Here is a 6,330-nt window from a genome sequence, read left to right as displayed (position 1 = left end):
TTGGTTCCTCACAGCCTTGTTTTCATCTACGTTACATTCAATATGGCATCTAAATTTTATTCAAAAATTTGAAAAGTCATGAAAAAAGTTACTGTGCATGTAATCTGACAACCATCTATACACATGTATGTATTATCATTTATCATAAGAAAATGTTGCTTTCTTTTTTCACTCTCTTCTTGTCTTTCCCCAGGTGCGCTTCCTGGAACAGCAGAACAAGATGCTGGAGACTAAGTGGTCTCTCCTGCAGGAACAGACTAGCTACCGATCCAGCATTGATATTATGTTTGAGACCTACATTGCTAACCTGCGCAGAGGGTTAGATGGCCTAGGTAATGAGAAGTGCGTCTGGAGTCTGGCCTGCAGGACATGACCAGCCTGGTAGAAGACTTCAAGAGCAAGTAAGATCATTGTAAATGTCTGCACAGTGTCTTAAATCTTGCACGTTTGTACTCTAAAGTGTTTAAGGACGTTCCACACACACATTCCAACAAACTTTGTACATTCCTCCTCAGGTATGAAGATGAAATTAACAAACGGAATGACTCTGACAACAAATTTGTGCTCCTTAAAAAGGTCAGCACATAATGTAAAAGCACAAACAGATCAAGCACTTTTAAAAACGTATTATAATTACATTATTAGAAATATATTTTGCACTGTTCCTATGTTAGGACGCTGATGGTTCGTATCTGAATAAAGTGGAGCTGGAATGTAAACTGGACAGCCTAACAGATGAGATTAACTTCCTTTGGCAGATTTATGAGGCGGTACCATACACTCCCTTCACATTTCAAAAATAAATCTTTTCGTACAGTCATGTAATACACGTTACAGATAGAATTTATTGTGTTAACTGATAGTAAAACATAAGTCTTAAGAGCTTATAACTCTTATGGTGTGTAAGCATAAAAAACCTTAAAAAAACAGTGGTGAATGGAGGCATGAACAGGATTCTGAATGACAGGTCTCTGTAATTTTTGTTCCATGTGTACAGGAACTCCGTGAGCTCCAGACTCAGATAAAGGACACATCAGTTGTTGTAGAGATGGACAACAGCAGAAATCTGGACATGGACACCATTGTGGCTGAAGTCCGTGCTCAGTATGAGGAGATTGCCAACCGCAACCGTGCTGAAGCAGAGAACTGGTACAAACAGAAGGTCACTTAACTTTCTTGCATTGTGTGTGTGTGTGTGCATGTCACAAATCATAAATTTTTAAACATGATTATTTTCTTGCATTGCAATATTTGAGCTTTTCTAAAGATGCTCAAATGAACTGTAAATATGAGTTTATGTGTATGTGTCTGTATGTGAATGTTCATGTGTGCTGTATAATGTTAGTATGAAGAAATGCAGCTGACGGTCAGCAAACATGGGGATGACCTGAAAAACGCCAAGGCTGATATCGCCGAGTACAATCGAAGAATTGCACGTATACACTCTGAGATGGAACTTGTTAAGGGACAGGTAAGAACTCTATTTCACACTATTGTTTTCTGTGGAGCTGTTTTATAACTGAATTGAACTCATTTCTCATAATTACTCATAATTAATTAACTTTAATGAACGGTTATTGAACTGAACTGATCAACACTGAACTGACTTGAGCAGAATAATGACACTGTTGTCTTTTTAAAGTTGCTTTACAGCAGAATTTGAATTTGTCTCATATTTGAAGCCTGCATCACTGATTCTGTTATTTTCCTTTTTATTACTGTAAAGCTGCTTTTAAACAATCTATTGTATAAAGTGCTATATAGATAAAAGTGACTTAATTTGACTATTCAGAGTCAACTGTCAAAAACAAAAAATAATAATGTGTCAAAATGTCAGTAAACAATGCACAGCATACTTAGAGCATGATTATTTTTGGTGACATTTGACAAGAACAAAGCAAGCATTCTTTCAGTAAATCTAGGTAAAGTGTATTATATGTGAGTTGATCTGAGATGATCTCAATTAATCCCAGTTGATCTTAAGTTATATGTCAGAGTGTGGGAAGGATGAAATCTTTTGTCTCCTTTCATTTTAGCATTCAAACCACGAGGTGCAGATCAAAGAGGCAGAAGAACGAGGTGAACTAGCTGTGAAAGATGCAAAACTGCGTCTGCAGGAGCTGGAAGCAGCTCTTCTGAGAGCTAAACATGATATGGCTCGTCAGGTGTGCGAGTACCAGTCATTGATGAACATCAAACTAGCTCTGGACATTGAGATCGCCACCTATAGGAAACTCCTGGAAGGAGAAGAGAGCAGGTGGGTGCAGCTTTAGTGCTTGTTGAAACTATAACACTTTAAGAAGAGGGTATCACAATGGATTCCTATGGCTGTCATGTACTTATTCTGTGTTCTTTCACAGACTGTATGGTTCATTCCAGACTCTCTCCGTCTCTAAACCACACTGTGAGTTACTTTACTCACATAAAGCATCTCTTTTTATATATGCTTTTTGAAATATTTTACACCAGCTATGCGTACATGTAGGGTGCAGCTTTTGTGACAGTGTTCTGATATCCTTTTTCTTAGCCTTGAACTACGATCTTGAAAGCAGCCACCTTGCAAGTGTCTCATCACAGAGTTCTGGGAAAGATGTTCAGAAAACAGGCCTCGTTAAGCAGAAAGCTGTGACTGCAAAGGATGTCAGCACTAGCAGCAGCACTGCCACCATCACCAAAAGCACAAAGACCACCATCATCACCAGTGAGACAGGGAAGAAACTCGTAGCTACAGAGGGAAGTGTGCAAGTGATGGATAAGTCTGCAGACAAACAAGAGGAGGATGTTTTTGAATGACAGAAGAGCAGATGGATTGTGTTGTGCACAGGGCCCAGGATCAGATTTTTATAGGTTGGCCTACACCCCCTCCCCTGGGCTCCATGAGCATGTCTAGTTTAGTATCTGTTGCTGAGGTGTGGCAGATTAAATTAAATTACAATTCATTGTATTAAATATGTAGTATATTTCTACAGCCCAACAACAAACTCCTATAATCTTTCCTACAGAATTTTGTTCCTTATAGCTAAAAATGACTAAATGTCTGTCACTGTGAGCACAGTCAGAGAGTACAAGAAACAACTTTTGTGCACTTTTCTGATTTCTGTTGAGGCCTATATTCAAAAAACAGTGAATGCAGCAACACGTCAGTTTTTGACATTTAATTTTTAAGACATTAGGAGGCTAAACACTGGTGCAACAGTAATAGACACTTTGTTCCAATATGTAGAAAATCGATCTGGATACAATGTTATTTATCTACCATTTTTAACCTAAGAGTGCAGCCATTTGTAACTTTGTACAAAGTTAACATTCGCTTCCAGTTATTTTACATGTACAAAAACAGTTTCTTATACTGCTTTAAATTCCAAATTGGTATTTTGTTATTTAGTTGTTTTCACTCATTGCTATAATCATAAACACACTGGTTTGTATCACAAATAGTTTTACCATTTATGGTGGCACTTTGTTATTCTTCTAGTTTACGAATTGGAAGTCTTGTACATTCACAGAAAATAGCTTACGTCCGTGTTGCAAAAAGGGGCTGCTTGACAGTCAGTAAAAATGCAGAATAGAAATGAAGAGGTCAGGATTGCACCCCCTGACTTGTTTATAGAAAAAAGAAAAAGAAAATTGATGCATGGTAACAAAGCAACTTTCTTTGAGCTTTCACATTTTACTTCAAAGGTGCCTGTTTGAATGTGATCCTTGATTTCACTTCCATTCTGAGACAACAAGAGGGGTTGTGCACAGAAAAGAAAAGTTTAACTTAAAACTAAAAATTTAAAATTTTCAGCATATTTAGAAACTTTATTTTAGAGAGACTTGGCTAATTCAGCAACAGATAAAAATGTTACACAGAATGAGCAGAAATAAATAAATAAATCAAAGAGACCGAAATTCAAATGATAGGAACATTTATAATACAACAAAAAGAAAATATTGGTTTAAATTGTCACAAGAACACTCAATCAATTGCTTGCTCTCAAGCTTGCATCTCATGCTTTAATCAAATTATTTTGCACAGATTAATATTGACGATTGTCTTAAAGCAAATGTGATATCTGAAACTCCAGCATTTCCTATATAAATAAGCCAAAGATGCATATCGGACAATATTGCTAAATATACAGGTGTAACATTGCCCAATGGAGAGCAGTAATAGTAATAACCGCATGTATGACAGCGTCTCCTCCCCCTTTAGCAAACACTGCCCTATAAGGGCTGCAGTTGTAAGGGAATTTAGACTCCACACCTATGAACTTGTGTAAACCTTAAACTGCTTAGACCGGATTGACCTAATCCTGCACATCATTTTAACACTATGGAATTATTTTAGAAATAATCTATTACTTTCACAAATTAATTAAATGATCATATGTATTTAATGATTATATGTATAAATGATTATACATGTATTTAACCAAAGACACTGGCAAAAAATAAATACATTAAAAAATTTAAAAAAATTAGTCCTTGTGGTGGTGACAAGTCACAATAAGTTAGTGCACTGGAATTTCTCAAGTCTTGCCACAACATGCACAAAGCTATTATTTTCGGTTTTATGTGCCCTCATTGGCTCCAGCTGTGCAGTTATTTAGTAGTTATTACTACAGTTAGAAAAAAAAAGCAGTTATGGCAGTTATTGTTTTCTTTGGTTTGGTATACAAAAGGTAGAATGAGCTGAAAGGTGAGGTAAGAAAAAATTGTAAACCCTTGTAGAGAATACCACGCATAGTAGCAGCTCAGTGGATGTGTGATTTTGGCGACAAATGTTGACACATGTTGGCCCCAGGTGTTTAACCCTGTTCCCTAGCTGTACCACACCTTAAACACACTCAACTAACCAGTCCCCTAAGATTCATATCTTCCCTCCCCCACCCCCTCTTGCAACACATACACCTTTATTCGCTCTGACTTTCTGCAATCATCAACTGCTGTCTGTTCTAGTTTCTCCTTGCTTGACCTTTCACTCCTCCCTGTTATTAATTTATCATAGTATTTTTTATAATCTCCTGTCAAGGAGTTAAAAACCCCTCATTCTTTCTTTTACTCTCTTTGTGTCAGTCAGTCACCTTCTTTGCAGGCCTCAACAGGCCGATACCAACAGAAACTCAAGGGATTACAGGGCTGATGCTCTGGTCAGGCCTCTCCATAAGCCTACTTAGCTGAATTAAGTCACAATTTTATTTCCCATGTATGAAGGAAAATGTAATTAACATGTTTTGAGTTAAATTTTGCACAGGATGTGTGTAGACATATGCACAGTAAATTAGCTGCAACATAGGCTCATCGTGCCTCTGCGTTTTCGCAAAGTACCTATAAACATTTCATTCATCTGTACCCAAAATGAACACTAGTGGCAGTAAAATGTCAACAAATTGTATTCTTTTTTACACTAACTATGATTACAGAAAGATGATCCATTAATAAAGACTTATTTTCATGTTTCCTTGCACAGCATTGTTAATGTTATGACGTTTGCATCACATAAGCTCCGTATGTATGGTTTTTCTGATGTGGTAAACATACTTGGTAGTTCACCTATTGCTCTGCACTCGCAATGTGGAGATCTTGGGTAGGGTATGATAATACCTGTGAAAAATTAGTCATGATAAAAGAGCTCAACGACTTGCAGAAGCAGGCTAAAACGTAATCTCTTTATCTCTTTTGGTAACACTATCAGTTAGGTTTAGGAAAAGGTTTAGTGTAGGTTGCAGATGTTATTCTTAAACGTGATGAACCGGCATTTAGCAACAATCACTGGGCATTCATTTCCAACTAATATAATAAAACGTTGCCCGATTTTCATTCATCTGTTTCGGGTAATATTGAACGCACTTTTAGAGCCATTCACTAGACATTTCAGTTTGTTGCGAAATGTGCAAAAAGCAACATAATATCATTTTGCAGAAATGTCACCACAGGCCTGTGTTTATAATGAGCCTGGCTTGCAAAACACATACTTAGTAGTTACAGTGTTGCTGTTAAGTTTAATATATATGAAAGACATTTGTAATATGCATAAACAATTTAATGCCAAAAACCTGCAAAGATTTACAGTAATGTCAAGACATGTTGCATAAAGCCAGACTCTCAGTGTTAAAATCAAAAGTGTGTTGTTATCTTTAACCTAATAATCTTGTTATCTATAATCAATTTCTTCATAAAATGATGGTGTAACCTAATGTAGTCAGGTTGATTCTGCCATCTTAACCACATATCAAGTACATTTGCCACCTGACATTATTTTTAAAAAAATTCATTCTCGAAATGAACTCAAGTAACATCTTAACTTTACTTTTGCATGCACCCACCCACACACACACACACACA

At 36.7% G+C, this 6,330-nt stretch overlaps 1 pseudogene; it reads left to right on the top strand.

Moving 5' to 3' along the window:
• Positions 1 to 205: 205 nt before the first annotated feature.
• Positions 206 to 6,330, top strand: part of LOC107733599 (intermediate filament protein ON3-like) — a 24,089-nt pseudogene continuing 17,964 nt past the window's right edge.

Source organism: Sinocyclocheilus rhinocerous, unplaced genomic scaffold, assembly GCF_001515625.1.
Source record: "Sinocyclocheilus rhinocerous isolate Xijiao unplaced genomic scaffold, SAMN03320098_v1.1 scaffold4023, whole genome shotgun sequence".
Lineage (NCBI taxonomy): Eukaryota > Metazoa > Chordata > Actinopteri > Cypriniformes > Cyprinidae > Sinocyclocheilus > Sinocyclocheilus rhinocerous.
The sequence above is the reverse complement of the archived record's forward strand: the minus strand, read 5'-3'. Positions and strand labels throughout refer to the sequence as shown.